Consider the following 26,377-nt stretch of genomic DNA (forward strand, 5'->3'; position numbering starts at 1 on the left):
CCACCACATTCAGGCAAGAACAAAGCCAAGAGGGGGAGACTGACAAGAATGTGAATACTAGGAGTTGTGGTTCATCTTGGTGCCATCTTTGAAGAGTAGCTACCATAATGTGATAAATTGGTACTTGTTCCTCACTGCCTTGGACGGACAGCTGATACTGACAGAGCATACTGACAGCTGATTCAGTTGCAAATACTTTTCTTGAGATCAACTCTAATCAATAACTGTACCAGGGAAGAAGGTTCTGGGAAATGTATTTCCTCCTCATTTAAGTTGATACAGTAATATAAACCTCAGCTATATACCTGATGGCTCGTGGTTCTCAAAAGGAGTAAAAAGATTTTCTGGGGGTTTCCAGCTAGTTCATCTCATGTATGTCATGAAGTTATACCAGAAGTAATGCATTCCAAGGTACATTCACCTACTCTTTGCAGGAAAAGTACAGTTATAGTGAAAAGCAGCCCCAGTCTAATGTGGTGTACATCAACCATGAAACAAATACAGCTGGAGGACCACATTAGATGCCCTTTAATCCATGTATCAGTCTTATGTATGCAGTAATATTTAGTATGCAATAATTATACTTGCTATGATAAAAATCTGTCACTATATTACCAACATAATTTGATGATCAATTCCTGATCCTCTGTTTCTTAGTTACCTACTCCAAATAAAAATAATTAAATATTAAGTGAAAGCACAACTGGGAGATCATTGTAAAAATGAAAGCATAATGCTTTGGAGAAAAATGTGCCTCTTGAAATTGCTATACATTTTCAGGAATGAGCCATTTAAAACAAATATTCCAGCATGTTCAAAGCAGAACGAAATTCCTAAATCTCCTAGAACCTATTTCCCTTTGCCAAACCTTATTGTGTGACCTGTATCATGGTGAAATAACTATAAATAAATTATCCTCACAGCCTCCACAGTGCTTCACACATAGACATAGAGACTGTAATAAAAAGCCGTGTTTAGTATTAAGTCCATCAATGTGAAAGGAACTGGCACGAGGTAGTTGTGAAATAAATAGTTCATTTAAGATGAGGAAGTATCCTGATCATCAATATGAAGAAACATTGAACTTCTAGCCTAGGATTTCTCGTTCTCACCAATCTAGTGATTCACAACCATGAGTTGTCTTGGTGCTGTGTGCTGGTCTCAGCCTGTCAATAACCAGTGTTGTGGCTGGACTGGCCCTTGTGGTTCTTATGATTCAAGATACCCTCAGCAATAACCATCAGAAAACTTTGAAAAAAAGAGTTTATTACAGTCCTAGAAATTACACGGCACCTCTGGGGCTACAAAGTGAGGGTGCAGATAGAGAGGGAGCACAGGCTTTGGGTTTTGCTTTTATTGAGATCGAGGGTGGGAGCCTAGGGTTTCCTGGCCTCACTCTGTTTTGGTGTATTTAAAATTTAAGAACAGGAATGTAATGCACAGGAAGGGAAAAAACAAGTGGCTCAAATATCAGTTATGAAAATCAACAAAGGTCTCTAAAACAAAGGAGTCTGGGGAGAGGGGCAACAGGGAGGTGTCCTGGTTCTTTCTCCAGTCCTGTGATATTGCTGTGTTTATTTGAGATAACCGTCTTTGAACTGGATGCCTCTTTGAAGTGGACGCCTCAGCAATCAAAATACTTTAGTCGGTTACTTGCATGATGAAAAAGAAAAACCGACTGTCAGGACTTGGATTGTACTTGGTTACTTTGAGGATATGGCACAGAAGTAAAGAAATAACTATAATGCCATTTACTAAACAAACATATACCCCTTGCCTTCTATAAGGCTAAGAAAATTGTTTCAGTTATTTCAATGATCTAGGTCTCAGTGTATCTTCTATAAAATGAAGAGCTGAAGTTGAACATTTTTTGAGCTAATATCTGCATGAATCTTCTTCTATCTTGTATGTGTGACATCACCACAGTGTGGCTTGAGGGATGATATGTAGGTCTACGCCCAGGATCTGAACCAGTGAACCCCAGGCCACCGAAGAGGAGCACATGGACTTAACCACTACACCACTAGGCCAAACCCAAATTACAACATTTTTGAGGCCCCTTTCAGCAATGGATGTGTGGTTCTTTGATAGTCAGAAAGACCCATAGACCTTACATCGTTGGTAAAGATCACCACCAGGGGGCAGATTACAGCATCCTCAGGACTATGTAAGCAGTCATCCCTCCTTCTGGGGGCAGAGAAAGGAAGAAAGGAGAGCATGGTCATACCTCTGTTGAGAGAGGTGTGGTGTGAGGACAACCCCTGAAGATGCTGATGCTTCTGCTGCTTCTGGGGATCGGTATAAGCCTTATTATATCAGTAGCTTGGGCAAGTGTGCGAGTGTGTTTTCATGAGTGAAGTGGCAGCCACTAATTGTGGATTTTTTATGCTGACCAAAATGAGAGGGGACATGCATGCCTTCTGGGGATGTAAAGGGTGAAGTGAGAAGGCACCAGTCAGGGGAGATGGGGGATTATGATCCTAGGGAGTCTGACAGGAAGATTTCAAAAGAAAAAAAACAAAACAAAACACAGGATTCTCTGGGAGAAAGATGAGAGAGCAAGCCTGTGAGTACTCTGCCTGTGTTCATGTCTGAGTGCTCCTGCTGCCTCTTTCATCTCTTTGATCTCTGTTTCATCAGTCTCTGGGCTTAGTGCTCTCATCTTTCAACATCCAAGCAGGGTTAACTGTAAGAGTGGAACTGTCTAGCTTTTGATACCTCTGTGGTATTGACAGTTGCCAAAACAGGAACTCATACCAGTGGCAATTTCTAATCAGGGCTCTGGCATCACATACAAAAAAGGTTTTACTGAGGCCAAATTTCCCATCAGCCATCCCAACCTAACATTTTAAACCCTGACAGTGACAAGTATACATCCTGCAGACAGTAGCCTATACTTCTGTGGTGCTAGTGACATAGCGCTGGGCAGAGATCGGAGCCCAAACAAGAGCCCTTGCAACAGACGCCTCTTCCCCACCCCTCTAAACCCATAGAGCCATGTGGAAGGAGATGTGGAGAGAGAAAAACAACATCTCCTCTGATTGAGACATCTGTGAATGTGTGTGTGTGTTTGTGTGTGTCTAGGGAGAGAGAATATCTGAGTGTGGAGTGTGGAGAAAGTGTAGTGTTTGAGAACCAGCAAAATGGGAATGGAGCTGGGCCTATAAAGTAGTCAACTGGGAAGTTCCCTGTGCTGAAAATTATTAACCTGGATTTTTTCCTGACTCTGTATGTTAATCATATGTTCTTAGATAAATGTAAACATAATCCTATAGGTAGATATCAAAATGCTTCTATAAAACCCTGATATTTTCTAAAATAAACTTTGGCATCTGTCTGTCCAAGACTATTCAGCACCGTTTTGTCGCCATCTTAGACCCTCAAGATAAAGAGAATCCTAAGCCAGTCAAGCAGCAATATGCCCTCATGAAAGAATGGGATGGTGTGCTACATAGTGTTTTGACTGATGAATGAATAGTGTAAGACCAGGTGCAAAGAAGGGTGTGCACCCCCTATACCCAAGTACAGAGCATCCCAAACCTTCATAGAGAAGGTTGGTTGAGCTGGATCTCGAGAAAGGTGTTAAAGAGAAGGCAGAGGGATCATATAAGAAAGACTTCAGACAACATGGCTTGTCTACAGAACCAGAAATTCTGTAAGAGGCCTGAAGATAATAAGTAGAGCAGTGAGTGTAAGCCCTTCAGAAAAATCCTTTCATAGGAAAAATGAAAAAATTACATTGAACACAAATCTTGTATGACCAATAAAAATAAAAAAAATATTAACATATATTTAATGGAAGAAACATCTATGACCAGTAAACATATGAGGAGATATTTCACTTTATTGGTAATCACAAAAGTGTGAAGCAGACACAATGATATGTAAGTTTATATTGCTTTGATTAGCAATATAAAAGGTTGGAAATATAAACTGTTGGGGAGGGTTTGGATCCTCAGGATACTCGTGGGAGCATAAGTGATAACAAATGATGTGGAGACAGTTTGACTTCATTTCTTGTAGTTGTAGTGGATCATTCCTGTATTCCATGACCCAGCAATTCCACTCCTAGGTTTACATCAGGAGAAGCACTTACAAATGGACATCAGAAGACACAAATACAAAAGTCTTCCTAGCAGCACTATTCACAATATCAAGACATGGAACCAACCACACGTGCATTGACAAGAGAGTGAATAAATAAACAATGGTGTAATCATAGGATGGAAAATGATGTACACGTCATTCAAAATGAATGAACTGTGATGAGCAATGTGGTAGGTAAATCTTAGCTATATAGTATCAAATGCAAAAACTAACCCTGATAAGATTACGTAAAGCATGTTAAACTTTTTTAAAGCAAAAAAAATCAAGAAAATAATTTTCATGACTACAAATACATTAGATAAAATTATATTAAGAGAAATCAAGATACAGTTGTTGCTGGAACTGGCTTTTACCAGCCCTTGAGAGCCAGTGCTATACATCTTTTTGAACTCCACTTTCAGTTACATCATATTGGTAGCTTGAAATCAGCATTAGTGGGGATATTTACACCACAGTTAACAGCAGACACAGCAAATCAGGTCTTGTTTTATTTTCCTCCAGAGAGCTGGTTGTCAAACATTTGCCAACACATACTGAGAAGAAATGGTGATGACTCAAGTTCAAGATAGTGTTTAATATGGGACTTGTACGGGGAGTGGTAGGAGATGGGATGCGAGAGACCCACACAGCTAAATTCAAATATTGTCAAGGTCAGTCTTAATTATTGTTGGGCGAGAGGAGAGATGTTTAACAAGTACCTACTATATTTTTAAATAAATAAATAACCATGCATCAATAAACAATGCCTGTGAGTTATGAACCAAAGGTTAAGATGAATCAAATCCTATGCATGTCAGATCAAAAGGAGAAAAAATAGAATAAATGACTGAAGGGTTTGGACTTTGTGAAAGAGGAGAATGAAGAACATTGTATAGTGAGAATCGGAGAGTGAGGGCTTAGACACCGAGTGTGAAAATGAAGGCATGGAAACAAGACCTTGACCCCAGACCAAAGTAGAACTGAATGGACTAAGATGGCAGCCAATTCAGCAATGGACATGCTGCCATGTTATATCCACATGATGATCATGTCCATGTTGTTACCGGTGACTAAATAGCCCACCTGGGGTTGGTCACCTCAGACTGTGTTCACTGCCCCTGAAACCAAGGACCCATTTTAATTGTAGCTCCCTACCATGTCTGCATTATCAATCTGGAGAAGAAGGCTAGTAAAATACTTTTTAAATATCTCACTTCTTCCTTCAGCAATGTCACGGAAAAGAGAACAGGATTTTAAGCTTTGGCGTGAAACATAGTAAGAAAGTGGTCAGATCCCTATCTCCAGCAGTCACTGATTTCCCTCTTCTACATTAAGCTTAACAGTATTGCAGTGTCAGTTAGCTCGGATGGATGCTGTGTCCACACTTGTCTTTTCCAATCCAGCTGACTGTGAGAGACACAGCTTGCTGCCCACATCTTACTTTAGGGGAATATGACACAAGCACTGAATATAACCCAATCTAAATTTCAGTCCTGTCCTCCTTGAACCAGGGCCATCAGATAAATTTCTCGATATTTCCTCCAAATTTTTCATAATGTAAGTGAGCAATTTTTTTAAGTTTAATGGTTTCTTTTTTGTGTTCTAAGTCTATGTCCTACTCTCTGGGCTATGTTGTATTTGAAACCAAGTTAACCTTTGAGAGCCAGCGATGGATGGAGTAAGAGAGAGACTCTTTTCTCCCCCTCTCCAAAACATACACACACAACACACGCGCGCGCACGCGCACACACACACACACACACACTCAACAGAGGCACAGTGTTCTCCAGTAATGGAGATGCCAAGGGGAGAATTTCAGAGGCTTTGAGGGAGTCAGGGTCCTTTAGGTCTTTCGTATCCTTGGTTACTCCTATTCTGAGGGTCCATTTCTTACTCAATACCCTGCCTTACACATAAGAGATTTGCAAGTTTGTGAGTCAACTGGCATCGTAATTCAGCATCCCACAGAAACAATTTCCAGAACTGGTTTACAGGAGTCTCAATGCAGTTGCTACAGTCCATACCACATCTGATTAGTTTGATTAGTTACGTTACGACTTCAACCCACTGCTGCTGTGTTTCCATTCTGGAACATGGAAAGCAGTCTGACTACTTTTGACTGACCAATAGTCAATTTCAAATATTCTATGAGTGTCTTCTGTCTGTAATCTACTCTCTGATATCATTTAAAAAAATCAGTTAAGATTCTTTTGGTTTTTTCCCTAACAAAAATAGACTATGGCTAATTTACTGCAAGTGACTCTCCATCAAATCATCCCTTGAGAATCTGAATGAAGCCCCTGCTATCACATATTTAACAATTATGCTCCTTTTAAGAAAAGGCACAAAACAAACCCATGTTAAATATTATTCCCTAATGCTTTAGATCAAGATCTGTGTGTCATTTTATTAAAAACATGATTTTTACCTTATAACCAAATGTAGGGCAAAAAAAGACAAGATATAGTGTCTTTGGTTAACAACATTATGTTCTGCATGGAAAAATTTGTTGAGAGTAGATCTTGTGTTAAGTGGTCTTACCACTAAACTAAATAAAGCAAAGAACATAGGGAAACTTTTGAGGTGATTGATATGCCTGCTACTTTGATTGTGGTGATGGTTGCACCATATCTTCAAACTCATCAAATTCTATACGTTAAATGTGTGCAGCTTTATGTACATTAATTTATACCTCAATAAGGCTAAAAGTAAACAAAAGGAAAGTAAACTTGATACAGGAGAAAACACCTCCTTAAAACACTAACTACCATATGAAAAGGAACTGTGTACAGGTGCTGGATGAGCTCAGTGGGGTAAAGGAAGAGACCACCAACTGCAGTTTAGAAGAACAGAAATTCCAGTCCTGTATTCCTAAGCAAGAGGAACTCAGAAACGTTTCCAAAAGACAGGCATTAAGAGTCTCAGCAACCCCTACCTTGTGTCTCTATGTCTCTGTCAAGCTCATGGGAGAGAATATTTGTTGGGATCCTGTGTCTCTGCCCTTGTATCAGTGAGGCACGACCAGGGCGTTGTGTGAAACTGAACCCAGCCGCCACTGCTTATGACACAGGGAGACCTAATGCAGTCACAGCGCAGATTTCTTAGAGGAAGTTGTGTTTAAGATGACATCCTAAAGACGAGCTGGAGGTTATTAAGTGGGATTGGGATTAATGAACTGACAGTCAGTTAAGAAAGTTGGAAGATCCTGTGCAAAATTTTTCAGGCAGGAAGGAAATAGATGTGTTTAATGAATAGAAGGACATAGTGATGAGGCAGGAGCAAAGAGTGAGGAAGGGGCCGAGCACAAGGTGAGACTGGAGAGAGCTAGGCAGACATCAGACATCAGACCCATCCTGACCCTATAAATCACAGTATGTGACATGGGATTTAACATAAAATTTAATAGGAGTCATTGAGGTTTTTTAATAGACTTTATTTTTCAGAGCAGTTTTAAGTTCACAGCAAAATTCAGTGGAAAGTACAAGGAGGTCTCATATCTGACTTGCCCTGCCATTGAGGTTAAAATATTTGACTTTTGTAGTAATCAGTTTAGTGTTTGCTATTGTTGGATGTCTGTGTGCATGTGCATGTGTGTGAGCACACATGCATATTTTTTTAGTTACCCTGGATACAGTGAGAAAAAATAATGGGCAGTGTGGAAAGAGCTGAAACAGAGAAAAGAGTTAGCTAGTGCAGTCACCCAGGCAGGCTATAGCATAGCTAGGATGAGGATGGTGGTGATGGAAATACAAGGAAATGAGAGATTTAAAAGATGTTTAAGAAGTAAAATCAAAGGACTTGGTAATTAATTAGACACATGAGGCAATAGATAGGGAAGATTACACTTTTTGCTAGTCTAACTTCCTTATTCCTTCCCTTTTCTGTCTATAAAAGTCTGTTATTTTGTATAACTCCTCTGAGTTCCTTTCTATGCGCTAGATTGGATGCTGCCCCATTTACGAGTTGTTGAATAAAGCCAACAAAATCTTCAAAATTCACTCAGATGAATTCTGTTTTCTCAACATGTTCTCTTCCAGCAACCCGTTTGCTGTCAGCCCAGCCAAGCCCAATACCCTCAACTACAGGGACAGAGAATGGTTTAACCTATGTATGGTCCCCTCAACACCCTTCCCAGTGTCTGGCAAGGAGACTGGCATCACAGTCATGAATTTTTAATGATTGGCACTGGTCCAGAATGGGAACATGATGACCCAATCTTTCTTCCTCTAATAGTTGGACAGAGGGGCTGGATCAAGATTAGACACTGAGGGAAACAACTTGAGTGATGTTCTCCCGGTGTGACTGAGCAGAAGAGGAAGGAGATCCCTTGAAGGGCAAATGGTCTGTTGCCTAGAAGGAGTCTTGGAAGGAGGGGGATAGCAGGAGAATCTTTATAATGGGGGGGGGGGGCAGCTAATAACAAAAGAGCAACTGTCAGAGGAATATCCCAGCCCAGTCCATTCAAATCCACCTTCTATTAGAATCTATATAAGGCATGAAAAGGGGAGGAAGAAAAAGCCCCTGGGGCTTGGGAAACTGTCAGCACAGCAAGGTCATAGGCAAAGCCACAAATCAAGGCCAAGGAGACCAGAGCTCAGGCCCCCTGCCAAGGGCATCCTAGTTAGACATGCCCACAGCCCTGACTGCACCATGGACTACAGACTTCTCTGCTGTGTGACCCTCTGTCACTTGGGAGCAGATGAATATTGAGTTCAAATGGGCTTCCCTTGGACTTCAAGCCATTTTCCTGTGGCTGAAGCAACAGTCTTCTTTCTTGGCTTTGTCTTAATTTTGTCCCTTTCCCCCAACAGTCCCCATGACACTGGAATTACCCAGAGACGTGGTCATAGGATTGAGAAATAAGGAGTCTTTGAAATGTGAATAATATCTGGGACATAATTCTGTGTATTGGTATAAACAGGGTGCTCAGAAGCCACTAGAACTCATATTTATCTACAGCTATAAGGAACTCACTGAGAACAAGACTTTCTAAGTTTCTTTTTACCTGAATGCCCAGACACCTCCCTTTTATACCCTTACACAGATGCCCTGAAGCCGGAAGATTCTGCCATGTATTTCTGTGCCAGCAGCAAAGACACAGCCCTGCAGAGTCAACTTTTCCATGTTCACAAACTCCCAGGGTCCAGCCAGGAAGCTGTGGGGGAAACCAAAGCTCAGTTCAACATTTCCTAGAGGGCCATAGACAGAAAACTCAGACCATAATACTGCCTACCAATTCACTGGATATGGCAGAGCTAATTTCCATGAACAGATGCCAACAGCCTGTGGCCTGGCTTTGTCTTGAACAAGAGTGTGCCTGCGGTCAAATGTAGGACAGATACGTTCAAATTTAAGTTCTTCCAAGCATCTTCCTATGGGCTTGTTCCCCGGGAAATCTTTCATGAGACACTTTACCCTCTGGCCACAGCAGTCCTACCAATCCTCCTTCTAGTAGGTACCTCTCTCTGACTTACCCTTCCATACAAGTTAGACCATGGACCTCAGCCCTGATCCAAGCTCCAAATATGCTCTGATGTTTTTCAAAACACCTCATTCCCTCACCAAGTGCTCTGTCTTCTCTCCCCACCAAGGACAATAGTCCCCACATCCAGTTTGGATCACTGTTCTCTGATTCACTCTCTGCTGCTTGTTCACTGTCCAAACTCTTCACTGCCTTCTCTTCCACTTGAGCTCTCACACTTTCAGACCTGATTCTTTTTCCTTCTGTCTCTTTAATCCAATTCCTCAGGTCTTCACATCCTGCATTATCATCGGAGTCTGATGTCCTTGGATTGTTGCTCACAACAGGCAGTAAGAAGTGACAGCCTCTTGACATTTCAGAGCAAGACTTTGTACTCAGGAACATCTTTGCTGAACCCCATATCTTCCCCCTTCGTGTAATGGTCCTTAGTCCTTCACACACCAGGAGGCCCCGAGAGTTGAGCAGACCCTTGTTTCCTGGGAGGGTGTGCATTGACAGAAAGGTTCCTTCCTCTCTCCTGTACAGGGAGCTCCAGGGACACTGGGTGCTGCAGAAATGCTAATGCCTCCACCAGATCTCTACTGTGGGACCACGGGAACCCAGAATTCCTCTCCAGGTTTCTAATGACCAGAGGCGTGACCTGGGAGAGGCCTCATTTCTGCCCTGATCCTGTCATGGATACCTGGCTCCTGTGTTGGGTGACTTTTAGTCTCCTGGAAGCTGGTGAATCCTTGGGGCTCATAGGAAATTGTCATCTCTGACTTACTTAAAGGTGGTTAGTTCAAATCCATTCCCTCATTCAACCTCTGGCTTGTTTCTCCTTCCACAGGACACACAGAACCTGAAGTCAGCCAGACCCCAAGCCACCAGGTCACAGAGATGGGACAGGAAGTGATCCTGAGGTGTGACCCCGTTTCTGGTCACTTAAACCTTTATTGGTAGAGACAAATCTTGGGGCAGAAAGTGGAGTTTCTGATTTCCTTCTACAATGAAAACCTGTCAGAGAAGTCTGAAATACTCAAGGATTGATTCTCAGCTGAAAGGTCCGATGGATCATTCTCCACTCTGAAGATCCAGCTCACAGAGGTGGGGGTCTCAGCTGTTTATCTCTGTGCCAGCAGCCTAGCACAGCCTCACAAAGACAGTTCCGGCCTGTGCACAAACCTTCATGTTTCTGTCTCTTTTCCAGATGCCACTTTCTTGCCCAAGAGAAGGAAGTCTGATTGGGCTTGTTGTTTTCAGCTGTCTCCAAATACACAAATATCTAAAATTAAATTACCAAGGTGGGATATCTTTGCCAGGAATGGCCAAGAGCCATGGGACTTGCAGACCCTTTACAGGTAACACAGGATGTGACTGTGGGCTCCAAGGATGGGACGGTTGTTGCCCAGGAAGTGGCCATCAAATGACCCATGTCTGTATCCCCTTTTGTTGATTGGATTTATTTACTTTTATTTATTTTTTTTGTTTTGAGGAAAATTAGTCCTGAGCTAACATCTACTGCCAATCCTCCTCTTTTTGCTGAGGAAGATTGGCCCTGAGCTAACATCTGTGCCCATCTTCCTCCACTTTATATGTGGGACCCCTACCACAGCATGGCTTGCCAAGCGATGCCATGTCCTCACCCCGGATCTGAACTGGTGAACCCCAGGCCACCAAAGCAGAATGTGTGAACTTAACCACTGTGCCACCAGGCCAGCCCTTATTGGATTTATTTTTGTTTTAGTAGCTTAGAGAAAATAATTTTAAGTCATAGGTTGGAGAAATGATTACTGAGGAGGAATTTTGATATTTACATAAGGGTATAGAGGATCTCCAACAGTGAATCTTCAAAAGGACATGGAGCTCAGCAAAAGGGCCTAAATATCAATGAGTTCTACCTGGCGTGTGGTCAAGGCCAGAAGTACCTGATGACCCTCTTAGCCTAGGGTGATGCATTTGAGGGAATGATGTTAAACCTCATGAGAATGGGCTAAGAGAATAGTAACCCTAGAGTCCGATATTGAGACACCACTTCAAGGCGAACAGAGGTTTAGATTTAGCAAGAGAATCACTAGATTAAAGCTGGGAAGTCCAGGATCAGAATTCCGCAGTAAAAATCAAGTGGCATCTAGAAGCAGAGCAAGATTGAATTTGGCAACCTCAACTTGACTTGGGACAGCCTGATTAACTTCCCAGGTTTTGAGTAAGACCTCACTGTTCTCCGAGAGTTGGAGCAGAGAACTTGAGTAAAGACTTCAAAAGGAAAAGAATGGGTTTTCTCCTAAAAAGTCAGGATGAGCTCAAGCAACGAATGGTAGTAAAAAAAGATGTCAGCAGATCATATCAGTTATAAACAGATGAGATATTCATTTATTCAATTACTTTCCTGCCAACACCACGATCTGCAGGGTTATAGAATGACTGACTTACTGACATGAGTCCCCTCACAACTTTGCTACAGACCAAACGATCTCATTTTATAGCTAAGGAAATGATATAATGGGCTCGTGATCATGAGATCCTTTTTTTTTTTTGATGTACTGCATGTCTCAGAAGCAACTGACCTTATAGAATGAAGAAATGACCTACTAAAAACTTGGCTAAGGTGCCAGCTCCTAGATAAGACCTGTGGGGCGGGGGTGATATTCTCTAGGATGTGGTATGCATTGAACCAATGGCTGAAATATGGGGCTGTCTACTCAATCCATGAATCCAGAAGCCAAGGAGTAGAAGTAGGAGTGACATCCCTCTGATCATCACTCCCAGTTGCAAACTTATACTTCCTCCCCCTGCATTTTTAGGGTCTGCTAGGTAAGAAGTTCTGATTCCTAAGGAGAGAGAGGAAGAAGGAATGGAAAATTCCATCATGGCACATAATAAAGATTCCAATGAACATGAGATATGGCTGTGCCTGGTCATTTTGGGCTCCTTTTGCTAGGAGACCAGCAGGTAAGAATGGAGGTATTGATCTTGGTTTTCATAAGTTGATAGAGCTGCTGCTTCACCATGGCAGCTGGAAAAGGTTTATCTGGAATTCACGGGACTAACTCAAGCATTTCTTGGTGCTTTAATTCCTGGTGATAGTGACAATTTTGCAATTGCAACAATCATGGTCCAACAAAGTAAAGACACCTCTGGGCTCAAAACGCCCCAAAGATGAAGGTCTGGGTCACCCCATCAAATAAACAACTTAGACCACTGAAGTGCTGAGCAAAGTTGGAGGAGATCTAGAATTGATGATGGAGAGAAGATGATAAATATCAGTTACGTCCTTGGGTACAGTCATTATAGTGGATCTGTAGCCCTAATCCTCCTGTATTTGTACGGATTGTAGCTACCACCTTGAAGACCTGATTATTTGGACTTGAGGAAACAATGCACAGAGTAGATCATATCAAATGCAGTTGTGTATTATCTCATATCCTCTTGGTCCAAATCATATCTCCTGATTCCAGCCACAGCTATTTCATGCAGCTATTCCATGCAGACATCGACCCACTCCATACTGATTATACCTCATCTTAAATCTGGATCATGTGTCTTGTTTCCTTCCCAAAGTATTTTGTTGCTGTGGCATGAGACACATGAGTGGCCTCTTTGAAACTTATACATATACAACCCGGTAGTGTCAGGGAGTTAACACTCCTTGGGACAATCCTCAATCAATGAGCAATGAGAACTAATAGATAAAGTTTTGTTTTGTTTTGTTTTTTGTCTCAACCTCCCTAGAAGGTTGTAGATTGGTGGCCAGCTACTTTTCTGTACTGGTGGTCCAATTAGTATGTTTTCTTCTGTATTTTCCCTCCTTTTTGTTTCTCTACATGATTTGCTCTAGATATTTCCATCTGACTTATCTTCCAGTTTACTTATTCTATTCAGCTGTATCTATTCTGCTTTTAAACCTATACTGAAATCTGAATTGTAGATATGTTGTATATGTTTGTTGCAGAATTTCATTTAATATTTGCTAGAGTTTACAATTGTTTGGTAAAATCCTCCATTTTGTTATCTACTTTGTTTAATATATTAATAACTTATTTTAATGTCAGTGTCTGATAACTCTAATATCTGAATCCCTTTTGGGTCTGTTTCTTTTCTCTGTTTTCTCTTCTTGGGTTTTGACCATGTGACCTCGTTTCCTCAAACATTAGATAATTTATGTTTGAATACTGAATATTGTTTATGCAAAATCATAGACATAATTTGAGGCTCTAAATGATTTATCTCCGTATAAAGGATTCTTTTTTGCTTATGCTGGGAAATTGTGGCAGCAGCAGGTCATCTGATCTAGTTGATAATTCTGCTGGATTGAAGCTGAGCTTCAGTCTTGTTGATGGCTGTTCATTTTTGTTCCTAGTATGTAGTTATTTAGTTTCTAAACTAAATGTCTGGAGTATTTCAATGGCTTTATTGGAGAGTCACTTACATAACATAATATTTACCCGTTTCGAGTGTACAATTCAATGAGTTTAAATCAATTTATGTAATTGTGCATCTATTACCATGATTCAGTTCTAAAATATTTCCATCCCCCAGAAAAGTCCCTTTGTGTTTTTTTTCAATCAATTTCTGCTCTGACCTCCAGCGCCAAGGCCTGGGGTCTTCAGCAGGACCTTTCCTATTCGGTGGTCTCTGAACATGAATGTTGTTCCCCAGGCCAGTAAGGCGATGTGAGTTCCTCCAACCTTCTCATCTTCTCAGTGTTCCCTTTCTTCTCAGCTTCTTAACCGCTAACAGTAAATTAGTGATAACTCTAAAGGGAAATGTCTTGTCAGATTTTCCTTTCTCTTTGGAATATTGATTTCTTACATCCTTACTGCCTCAGTAGCTCCCAGGGCCTTTAAATATGTAACTTTTATATTTTAATAAGCTTTTCTAATTGTTTTAGTGTGAGTGTTATTCTGCAGCAATTCAGTCTACTAACTTTGAAAGCCAGTTTTTATATTTCATAAAGATGGCATATACTTGAGTATTTTTTCACCTTTATTGAAGTATACATAATATACAAAAAATTGCACATATTTAATGTATACATTTTGATGAGTTTGGACGTATGCATAGATATTGATACCATCCCCACAATCAGGGTAATAAATATATCCATCACCCCCAAAAGATTTCTGGAATCTCTTTGTTCTTGTGTGTGTGTGGTAAGAACACTTACCCTGAGATCTACTCTGTGAACAAGTTTCTAAGCACACACCGTACTGTTAACTACAGACATGCTGTTGTACAGCAGATCACCAGAGCTTATTCATCTTGTATAGTTGTAACTTTATACTCTTTGAATTTGTGTTTTGGGTGAAAGAAGACTGAAGAGAGGGGAGAACGGAGACTCCTGTCACTTCTTTTAGTAACCCCATGTTAATCCCACTGCTTAAACTTTTCTCTCTGAATAATTGGCTTTATAGGTCTCAGGAATATCTTCCATGAATCCCTACATGAGGGAACAGACCCTTCCAGGTTCTTCCAAAATGCAGGACTAGTGAATTTCTGTCATTTTAAATCTTTACTCTATCAGTGCTTTTCAGCGGGGCTCAAGCTGGAATTTGGGGGGAGCTTTCTATTCTGAATGGGGTTTTCCTATGCATCACATGAAGTTTAAAACCTCGCCAATAATTGTGACAATCAAAATACCCCACATGTTAACAAATGTACCCAAAAGATAAGGCATATACAATCTCTGGCTGAAAACAACGAAGATACTTCATTCTTTGCAGAATGTGTAAATCTGGTATTTCCTCGCAAAATTATTAACAATCATAGAGAGACTAATGGTCATATTTCAGTCTCTGTCTCTGGGATTAATATTCCTAGGTTTCAGAATCTCCTGGGATGGCCTATGGAACCCATAGCTTACTTCTTGGCATGAGCCTTAGACAGCATACCTTGCCTGACCTCACAAGCTGAGTGAGAGAGAGAGTCCTGGTCAGTCTTGGGTCTGCTCTGAGACTAAGGCTCTTCCTCTCCTGTGAAAGTTGCTTCTAAGGCAGAAGGTGATTTCAGATACAATGATATCAATATTCCAACATCCTTCCTGATGACCTGAAGCCTGAGCTTAGAGGTACCCCTTTCTGCCTTGCCCATTCCATGGGCCCAGGTCCTCAGCGGTGTGTCCACTGAGGAATCAGTCTGAGATGGGAGGGCCAGGGACTAATTACAACCTTCTGACTGTACGGCCTTATCTCTAAGACCTCTACCATCCCATTGTCCTTGGTCCATAGCAGGAGAACAGAGTCCTGGCACCATTGACTCTTTAGCCAGAAGGATGAACTGTGACTCTATGAGATTCAGGGAGCTCTGAGGGAGGGTTCAGAGAACTCACTGGATGGGAGAGGGTTAAGAGAAAGTCTGGGTTTGTTCGCAGCAAGGGAGAATGTGGTTTGCAGAGGCTGTGAGTCAGTGCTAAAATGTGAGGGATTAAATATAGACTATTTGCTCTGCATTGATCTGCAGGTGTTGTTGTCTCAGCTAAGAGCCTGGACTGCTAGATTGTTGCATGTGAGCCTGCATGGGATTAGAAAGGAAAGGGTTTGAGGTGTGGACGGTAGGAGCCAACAGACAGGTGCTAGAGGAGGGCCTCTTCCTGAGAGGAACAGGAGAGGGGCTCTGGGGCTGGGCCTCTGCCTCAGCTCAGCCCAGGACAGTGGAGCAGAGCCCTGCTGTGATGTGAGCTCTTGGGGCTCAGACAGCGAGCCTGACGGGCCAGGGGTTCCTTAGGGACCTTGCAGGGATAGTAATAACCTAGGGACATATACTTACAGCCAAAGGAGACCTCGAGCCCCATTCCCCTCACTCCAGAGTATTAGAGAGTTAAGTCAGACAGGGCTTTGTTCTTGTCCCTCTGCTGGCTGTCCTCTGAGTTCTTGGAGCAGGAGAGTTCTGAGCAATGACAGGAAAGCTCTCTTCTGGGTCTGATAAAATGGTTCTGTAAAAATGGCAGCACTGGACTTCATTCTGCACTCTATCTCCAACTTGTATCTCTGTCTCCAATGACCCATGGAACCTAGAAGTGTCCAGACATGAAAACACTGGATATCAAAACACCTAGAGAGAGAAAAGGCAGACATTATAATGCAGATCTGAAACATGAGTTGTCATTTTGCTTTCATCAGAGGCTACTGTTTCACCATTTTATAAAACAATGGAATTTCCCTTGCTTCTTGGAAACCCACAGATGTTGCAAAATTACATTTTCTGTAGGTCCTGGTTGTCTACAGTGGGAAGAAGCTTCAGAATAATGATTCATTCTACCATACAGCCTGAAGTTAAAGTCTAGCTAGACAAACAGTTTAACAGGAAAATTGTTAGCCACACAGTGAACCTTAATTTTGCAGTTTATCTTGGAATGGAACAGAGGAATCTACTAAAGATAGTCAAGTTACTTGTCTATGCTCCAATCTAAATTTCTTAACTTTCTGTACTATGAGCCACTTCCCAAATCTGTTGAAAGTTACAAACAGAAAATGCATGAATACATATTTTTAAGCTTAATATTGAATATTCTTCATGACTTACTTTAACTAAAGTCTTGAGCATTCAGGATCCCCCTAGACCTTCTCTGCTCCCACCCCCACAAAACATCTACACTTTCTTCCTAAGAGCATAAATAAGATCACATAGAATCATTTTTGAAAGTTAACAATGTCTATGCATCACGGTATAGCATTAAATTTTTGTTAGTGTTTCTTGTGTTCCTTTCAAATGACTTAAAGTTTAAACATTTACAGTCCATATAATAAAAGGAATAATGCATGTAATTATATTAAGTGGATAAGTGAGATTTCAACAGCTTAATCGGCAAAGAGCATGAACTGATCATTTGTAAAGGTGAAGGACAAATGACCTGTGGTGGACTGTCCCATCTGGTTTTGATATAGATTTTCATTTGGAAAATCCATGGCCGTTGGTTTACCTGTAGGCATATGATTCCAAGAATTCATATGAATGTTGACTTTTGTATTTTTTTCAGAAAGAAGGGGGATTTTTTTTCAAGTTCAGAGCCACCAGTAACTAGCAGCCAGCTGAGCAGAATGCAGGGGAGATCTTGGTCCTTGTACCCTCACAGACTTGATAAACCAATTTTGAGCACCAGTGAAGGGAGACGGGATCTGATGAAACTGACCTCTTCATAGGAGTCTGTACTCAGGTAACTAAATTTGACAGAATAGGGCCCAAGAGATTTTCCTTCCACGCCATTCTGCTGAGCACACAGCCTGGTTCCCCAGCCCTGAGTTCTTAGGGAGCTGATAGAAGGAGACAGCTCTGCCAGGTGGAGTTGTGTTCCTGCTGAAGTCACCAAAAGCAAAAGCAATGAGGGAGGTTTTGTTTCTAGAATAGGAGGAAGATTTCACTTTTGAAGCATACTAACTCACATAATTGTTCCAACTAATAACCAGACTTTGGGTAATTGTCCAAATAAAAGAAGGAGTTTAAATACTGGACAGCCAAAACTATGACCAATGTCCAAAGTACACATCCTCATATCATTCAGCCTGTTTCCCCTTTGTTCAAGTTCTTCTCAAGGCTTCTGCCTCATCCCCACTGGTCCTGTGATTCTCCACCTTTCTGTGCATGAAGTTAGCTTTATGCTAAAATTATTGCATTTTTGTTCATCATTTACTTTCCTGCTGCGATTGAGCCCTGGCGCTTCCCCGGCAGCCCAGCATCAGCCCTCTGCTCTTTCTGTAGAGGCTTCCCCTTCTCCAGTTCAGCCGGACCTGTTAGAAAAGAAGGTGCAGAGAATCCATTTCTTTGTTCCATTCTATCATTGGGAATTCCTTGATAGAGAATGAAAAAATCTTGCTTTCCAACTCACCTGTGAAAATATAAAACGCCAGAACCAACATTATCTCCTGCGAGACAAGTGTCTTCATCTCAGTTTCATCCCTGAGTTTTCAAGAACATTTGCATAAAACACTAAAATAAATAATTCATGTGAAATCTACTCTTTAAGAATGATTACTTATTGGGGGCTGGCCCCGTGGCCGAGTGGTTAAGTTCGCGCGCTCTGCTGCAGGCGGCCCAGTGTTTCGTTGGTTCGAATCCTGGGCGAGGACGTGGCACTGCTCATCAAACCACGCTGAGGCAGCGTCCCACATGCCACAACTAGAAGGACCCACAACGAAGAATATACAACTATGTACCGGGGGGCTTTGGGGAGAAAAAGGAAAAAATAAAATCTTTAAAAAAAAAAAAAAAAAAAAAAAAAAAAAAAAAAGAATGATTACTTATTTATATGTTCAGAATCACTATTATATGTAGTCTCGTGTCAGTTTCATTTTTTTTATTATTTCCTTCTTCCATCCTTATTCCCCCCTCACTCCCTTCTTCCTTCCTTCCACCTTCCCTCTTTCTTCCCTCCTTCTTTATTTCCTCCCTCTCTCCCTTCCTTGCTTTGAAAGACTTCCCCTGTAAGCTGTGTGGTACACTGAGGTAGCTACTTGGGAGACTGGATGCATAAGACCTGGTAGTTCAGTAAACTAGGAGTCTCCCTGATTAGGATCATACAATTTTAAAACTGGACAGAGACTTAGGGATTATTTATTTCAGCTCATTGTTTTACAGATGAGGAAATGGGAAGCCCTATAAAGGACAGTGTTTGTGTTAATCCTGACTATATTCCTAACCTCCATATAACATGTATTTTATATTTCTAGTCTAGGGTAACGTGTGAATCTCTTTTTGCTCCTATCAGAATATAAGCATCATGAGAGTGAGAATATTGTCTTACTCATGCTTTGCACTATGTAGCCATTCAGTGACTGCAAACAATAAAGCATACTGGGAGTTCTAGGAAGGAAGGTGGTCATTTCTGTTTTGTCACTACTGCATCCCCAGCGCTTGTTCTGTGTTTAATAAAAAACAAATGAACCATCAGGAGTTGTCTTTGAAGGGCTTTCACTAGTGGTTGACAGTTATGTTGACATACATTGCACGTGCATGTGTGTGTGAATGTGCATGTGCATATGTGTGGCAGTTGTGGCTCCCTGGTCTTACTCCTGGTCCTTGCTGAGTTGGATTTACTAAAGGCTGAGGCTAGGCCCAGGAGGACGCTGAGATCTGAGAACTGCCTCTTGCTGACCACTAGGAGGAGCTGTGGCCCTACCAACACCCTGAGGCTGGTGGAGGAGGGGAAGGACTCCTGGAAGGAAAAAAGGGACCTTAGTTCTCAATGGCGAGATTGAGCGAAGTCTGGAGACATTTGGAGTTGTCACACCTAGGGGTGGGGAGTGCTACTGACACATAATGGGTAGAGACCAGGGATGCTGCTAAACATCCTACAGCCCCTACAACAAAGATTGTTCAGGGCAATATGTCAACAGGCCCCAGGTTGAGAAACCCTGGGCTAGGTGTTGAGTTGTAAACTTTGTACCAAAAAGGAAGGTGACCTGTAGACAATGCAACAGCAGTAAAATCATCCACTTAGACTTTCCCCAACTGCCCTGCTGTGATTCATTGCCACAACCTCTTTGTTATCACATGTGACTTCTTATTCCCTAGGAGCCTCCTATCCCCACAGGGCTCGGCCTCTGGGGCAGATGAGAACATCACAGGGAGCAGGGCTGCAGTTTGCCCTCTCAGGGACTCCTCCTGCTCCTAGCTGACATCAGTTCACATGGTTTAAATGGTCTGCAGCTGGTTCTCCAAGGAGACCTTACAGCAATCTCTTGCCTGCAACTGAAGTAGTCAGGGACCATTGAGCATAAAGGACATTCAAAGGAGCCAGGATGTGAATGGGATTGCTCTGCATTATTGGGAAGGAGAAAAAGAAGATACAGGGAAGGAAACTAACCTGACCCTGAGAGAGGAGCCCCAAGGCAGGAAGAGAGGGGATGGCCAGAATTCCGGGGGGAGGGAAGGGGACAGAAGGCAGCAGAATGACCCTCAGAGAAACATCCTTGAGGCAACCTACCCACTTCACTCACACTATCCCTACAAATCCCAAACAGGTCTTTGAAAGGAACAAGTTCAGGACCTGAAAAAGGAGCAGAAACAGTTAGATTAGAGGACAGCCTGCCAATGCGGAAGTCCTTCTAGGCTGTGACATCACAGGCCAAGCACCTGTCAGGGCCCTGGAGCACTGCAGCCTGGTCTTCTTACCCAGAAGACCAGACTCTGGCGCTAGGGCTTAGCCTGGTCAGCGCTGACTCCACATGGGCTCCAGGCTCCTCTGCTGTGTGGCCCTCTGCCTCCTAGGAGCAGGTGAGTCCTGGGCCCTGGTGCACAATCCCTCTTGGAGTCTCTAAGGCTGTCCATCATGCCTGCAGCAACAGGCTGCCCCTGGGGCTTGTCTGAATTCTGCTTCTTTCCTTCTCAGGCCCCTTGGACACAGCAGTTTCCCAGACTCCAAAGTACCTCATCTCACAGGTGGGAAATAAGAAGACCCTAAATTGTGAGCAAACTCTGGGCCACAATGCCATGTACTGGTATAAGCAGGACTCCAAGAAATTGCTGAAGATCATGTTTATCTACTATAATAAGGAGCGCGATCTAAATGAAACAGTTCCAAGTCGTTTCTCACCTGAAGCTCCTGACAAAGCTCATTTAAACCTTCACGTCAGCTCCCTGGAGCCAGGCGACTCTGCTGTGTATTTCTGTGCCAGCAGCCAAGACACAGCCCTGCAAAGTCACTGCCTCCCTGTGCGCAAACCCCCTGGCTCAGACAGGAAGCTGTGGGGGCAACATGTTCCCCCGGCCCTGCAGATCTGTTCACCCCCTGTGAGATCCCTGACTGGAGTTTCAATCTGTAGTGCAGCCTGCCCATGCACCCGATGGGGAAGTTCTACACTTTATGCACATAGAAATCTTACAGAATTCTACTTATCAGCTAGAGCAGGGGGTCACAATAAATTCACTAGAGTCCTTGGGGCTCCACAAACAAGAAAGGACACTGTGCCCTGCACCAAAGATCTTAACTGCTGGAAAGAGTCATTCCTTGCCTTTCTCGGCTGTACATTTTGGTACATAGTGTACATGACAGTATGACTGAAAACACACTATTCACTGAAAATGTGTTTGATGAGCAAAAGCCTAAGGGAAGTTGAGGCAAACAAAAAAGTTTCTAAGACCAAAAGGAAATTCAGATTATCAATGAGTTCACTGTTTGTAGAAAACTATTTGGAGAAGTATGAAAGTCCATGGCATAGGTAAACTAGAAAGAAAGTGTGGGTAGGAGCATCAGTTGAGGGAGCACGTTCACTGTAGCCTCCCTGCCTTCAAGAAGGATGACCAGGACGATTCTTCCCAATTCTGATTGAGTGTCATCTTTGGAGTCTCTTTGAGAACAGGCAGCAGCCAGATAACAGGGGATATTATGAGGCATGGAATGGACTTTGGACACAAGTCTTCAGGCAGTAGCCAGCCGTCAGTCCTACCTCAAGTGAGACAACATGATCAAATTCATATTGTAGTACGATGACACTGGTAGCCATATGGATCAGAAGGGAGATAGATTTTGGGTGGAATGTCCAATTAGGGAACTGCTAAAGTATTCTACGTGAAAGATTATAAAAGGTTTTATGTGGGGCCCTGTGAATGATATAGATCAGAAGCCTTGGATTCTGTCCTATTCTTCTAAAGAGTGTTACATTTGAATCCAGCAGTTTTGAATGTCAGATTTCCTGGGATCTATTTCAGATTTTCCCTCCTTCTTAGGGAGCCCCAGCACGTGGTCACTATTACTAGTGCATAACCTTTCAGGGTTTTCAGTGGAAATCAGAACACAATCTCCAGTGTCTCTCATTCGAACTGGGTCTGAATGCCGGTGTCTTCCAGCTGAGCGTCTTCTGAAATCTCTGATCACCTGCCCAGCCTTCCAGACCCTGTTCCCCGCTCAGCCTTCTGGAGTTCCCCCTGTGCATACGCACTAGAAATCAGCCAAGGAAAAAGGGGGATTTCATTACACGTATTCTTGGGTCTATTCTTCACTACTCTATACTCTAAATTCCAGCTGTCTTGAAATCAGTTATGTCTTTTCTATTTATCCTCAAGCAACATTTTCCGTTACTATTTTATATTGGCCATGCTTACGTGAATTTACTTACATGTTTACCATTCACTTCTTCACTATGCCTTCTTGCAATTCAGACTCTCATTAGATTATTTTCCTTCTTCAGGCACATTTCTTTCTAATTCAGATAACTTAAATTCCCTTTCACCTACCCCTTGCTTCAGGAGATGCTTATGTTCACTATTGTTCTGAGGACAACCAAGTCTTCCACTTTCACTCATTGTTTGAGGTTTCCATCTAAATTCCATTTTTTTTTTTTTAGTCCTTGGAATTTTGCCTTACTTAGTGGAAGGCAAGAAATGCAGTAAAATTTTATTTATTTATATTTTGCTATTTCATCGTAGAAAGGCCAGAGTGTCTTCTTGCTCCAGGGGATGTCTATCATAGTAATTTTAATAGTAACAATGCTAGCCTTTTAACTAGGGTTAATTTTAGTTTCCTGTGTAAGAATGGAATATCTCCAACTGTGGTGGATTGGAGGCCTATCACCTATATACCCTGCTCAGAGGGAGAATATCTGACCCCTTTGCTTAAATTCTAACCCATATACCATTAAATATTTTTGTTTTCTTGGCCATATTTAAAATATGATAAAATTTAGTACATTAGAAACATGTTAATACTTTCCTCCTAACACAGCACAGCCCTGGATTTAAAAAAATTTTGATTGACTCTTCACATACAGTTTGGGTAACTAACCTCCATACCCCCATCATAGAGTTATATAGATTATTGTTTTTTCAGTTTGCTACTAAATATCTAATATAATAGTAATACATAAATGGCAAATATCAATTGGCAATTATAGATCATGTCATTTTTGCGTTTATTCATGTCTTCAAATTTTCTAGAATGAAAACTCAATAGTGGTATAACGGTACCTTTTAAGAAAACAGAAGCAATTCCAATAACTAAATGGACAAAGAGCATAAACAGGTAACTACATAGTGAAGTAGGAATGACTCCTGGTGGGTCATCCCAGCTGGTCCTCCCTGGAGAGCTCTGTGGAACTGAGGGGCCTGATGTGCTTTCTAGCAGTGGAGAAAGGGACAGGGCTTTGGAGCTCATTTCACGTCAGTCACCTGCTGTGACAGTTGAGGAAATACTGTCATCTATATGAAGTCATTAAACACTGAAATACAGAAGACATTTCTTAAACTTTCTATGGACACATTTTATTCTCTAGTGCCATCTGTGACCACGTTAAGCGCCCCACTACAATAGAATTCTGTGGGTGAAAGTGTTGATGTTTTATGATGGCTCCAAGCTGTGCTCAATGAGCATTTGCTGAACAAATCAGGCTGCTTCTGAGCCCCACAGGTGCTGTGATCATATCTTTTTTATTCATGACTAAGAGTCCAGACATAGCCCATCTCTGGTGAGTAAAGTCGCGTGTCCTAGGTGTGTGGACGAGTGGTTTGTTGCCAATTCTTTTGTTGTTTCAGATGCTTCTCTCCTCTTCACACTTCCCTAGAGTTTCATGCCCATCACAGCTGCCCCCATCTCTGGCATGAGGGATACATCTGGATTGCTGAGCCTGGGCTGGTAAAAGCCTTGTGATCTGGGAAATATGCTGCTTTGACCAACAAAACAAGGAGGCACTGTGACTCTATTGAAACCCCTTAGGCTGGGGGGAGGGGAGGGGGTTGGGAGTGAGTGGAGGGATGGGGTGAGGAAGGAAGTGAGGGCATTGGGGCTCCATTTTTATATCAGTTGTAGACATCTGAAAGATACTAAATGAAAATCATTTTCAAACTGATTTCCCTTTGTCTTGCACCAGATGCTTTGCATTTGTTCAAAAACAAGAAAACAGGCTCAAAATGGAGTCACTTACGCTAAGCTTCACATCACCAAACCAAGACTGAATTGCAGTTTCTGCTCTCCCAGAACTGGAATCTTAAACCAGTCAGTCAGGAATCGCCTGGTCAGCACTAGTGGGGTAATCTGCCCGACAAACCCCTGCCGTCCCCTAAAGGAAAGTGACCTTGCTAAATCAACCCGCTTTTTGCTAGTCTACTTGTTCCTGCTCCCTTTTGTGATAAAAGCTTTTGACTCTGTACAGCTCCTCAGAGCGCCTTTCTATTTGCTAGGTTGGATGCTGTTCCATTTATGAATTGTTTAATAAAGCCAATAAAGTCTTTAAAATTTACTCCATTGAATTTTATTTTTAACATCTTGTCCTCTTTCAGGAACCTGTTTACTGTAAGTCCAGCCAACCCCTATACCTTCAACTGCAGGGGCAGAGAATGGCTTATCCCTGGTATGTTCCCCTCAGCACCGTTTCCTGTGTCTGGCTCCTGGCTGGAATCACAGTCATGCTTTCATTTTACTTATTTATTTATTTATTTATTTTTTGCTGATGGGCATTTGCCCTGAGCTAATATCTGTGCCAATCTTCTTCTATTTTGTGTGTGAGTCTCTGCCACATTATGGCTGCCAATAATTGGTGGAGTTTCATGCCCAAGAACCAAACCCGGGCTGATGAAGCAGAACACAAAGAACTTAGCCACTAGGTCACGGGGCCAGCCCCAGTCATGCCTTCTTAATAACAGGCATTGGTCCAGAATGGGACCACAGCCATTCAGTCTTCCTTTGCACATGTAGCTGGGCAGAGCAGCTCCATCAGCCTTAAACATTGAGGGAAACAATGTGTTGAATGATGTTGTCCTGTGTGACTGAGCAGAGGAGGAAGGAGATCTCTTGAAAGGCAAATGGTTTGTCACTGAGCAGAAGTCTTGGAAGGAAGGGGGATAGAGGGAGAATCCATAAAATGAGGATGGCAGCTAATAGCAAAAGAGCTCCTGTCAAAGGAATATCCCAGCCCAGTCCATTCAAATCCACCTTTTATTAGAATATATATAAGGCATGAAAAGAGGAGGAAGAAATATTCCTCAGGGCTAGGGAAACTGTCAGGATAGTGACGTCACAGGCAAAACCACCAACTGAGGCCAAGGACACCAGAGGCCAGCCCCACTGCCCGGTGCATCCTAGTTAGACAGGCCACCACCGCCCTGACTCCACCATGAGCTGAAGGCTGCTCTGCTGTGTGGCCCTCTGTCTCCTGAGAGCAGCTGAGTCTTGAGATCAAATGGGCTGCCCTTGAACTTCAAGCTGTCTTCCTGGGGCTGCAGCAACAGTCTTCCTTCTGGGGCTTTGTCTGAATTTTGTCCCTTTCCTCCAACAGTCCTCATGGACACTGGAATTACCCAGATAGCAAAACACCTGGTCATGGGATTGAGAAATTAGAAGTCTTTGAAATGTGAACAACATCTCGGACATTACCCTATCTGTTGGTATAAACAGAGTGTTCAGAAGCCACTGGCACTCATGCTTGTCTACAACTATAAGGAACTTTCTGAAAACAAGACTGTTTCAAGTCGCTTCTTACTTGAATGTCCAGACAGCTCCCTCTCACATCTTCACGTGGACACCTTGGAGCTATAAGACTCCACTGTGTATTTCTGTGCCAGCAGCAAAGACACAGCCCTGCAGAGTTACCGTCTCCCTGTGCACAAAAGCTCCTGGGTCCAGCCAGGAAGCTGTGGGGACAACCAAAGCTCAGATCTACCATTCCTGAAGGGACCTAGACCGAAATCTCAGACCATAATGCGGTCTATCAATTCACTGGATGTGGCAATGCTAATCTCCATGAACAGAAGCCAGCGGCCTGTGGTTAGACGTTGTCTTCAACAAGGCTATGCCTGCAGTTGAATGTAAGACAGACATGTTCAAGTTTAAATTCTCTCAAGTATCTTCCAATGGGCTTGTGCACTGGGAAATCTTTCATGAGACAGTTCACCCTCTGGCCACAGCAG

Source organism: Equus caballus, chromosome 4, assembly GCF_041296265.1.
Source record: "Equus caballus isolate H_3958 breed thoroughbred chromosome 4, TB-T2T, whole genome shotgun sequence".
NCBI classification, from domain to species: Eukaryota; Metazoa; Chordata; class Mammalia; order Perissodactyla; family Equidae; genus Equus; species Equus caballus.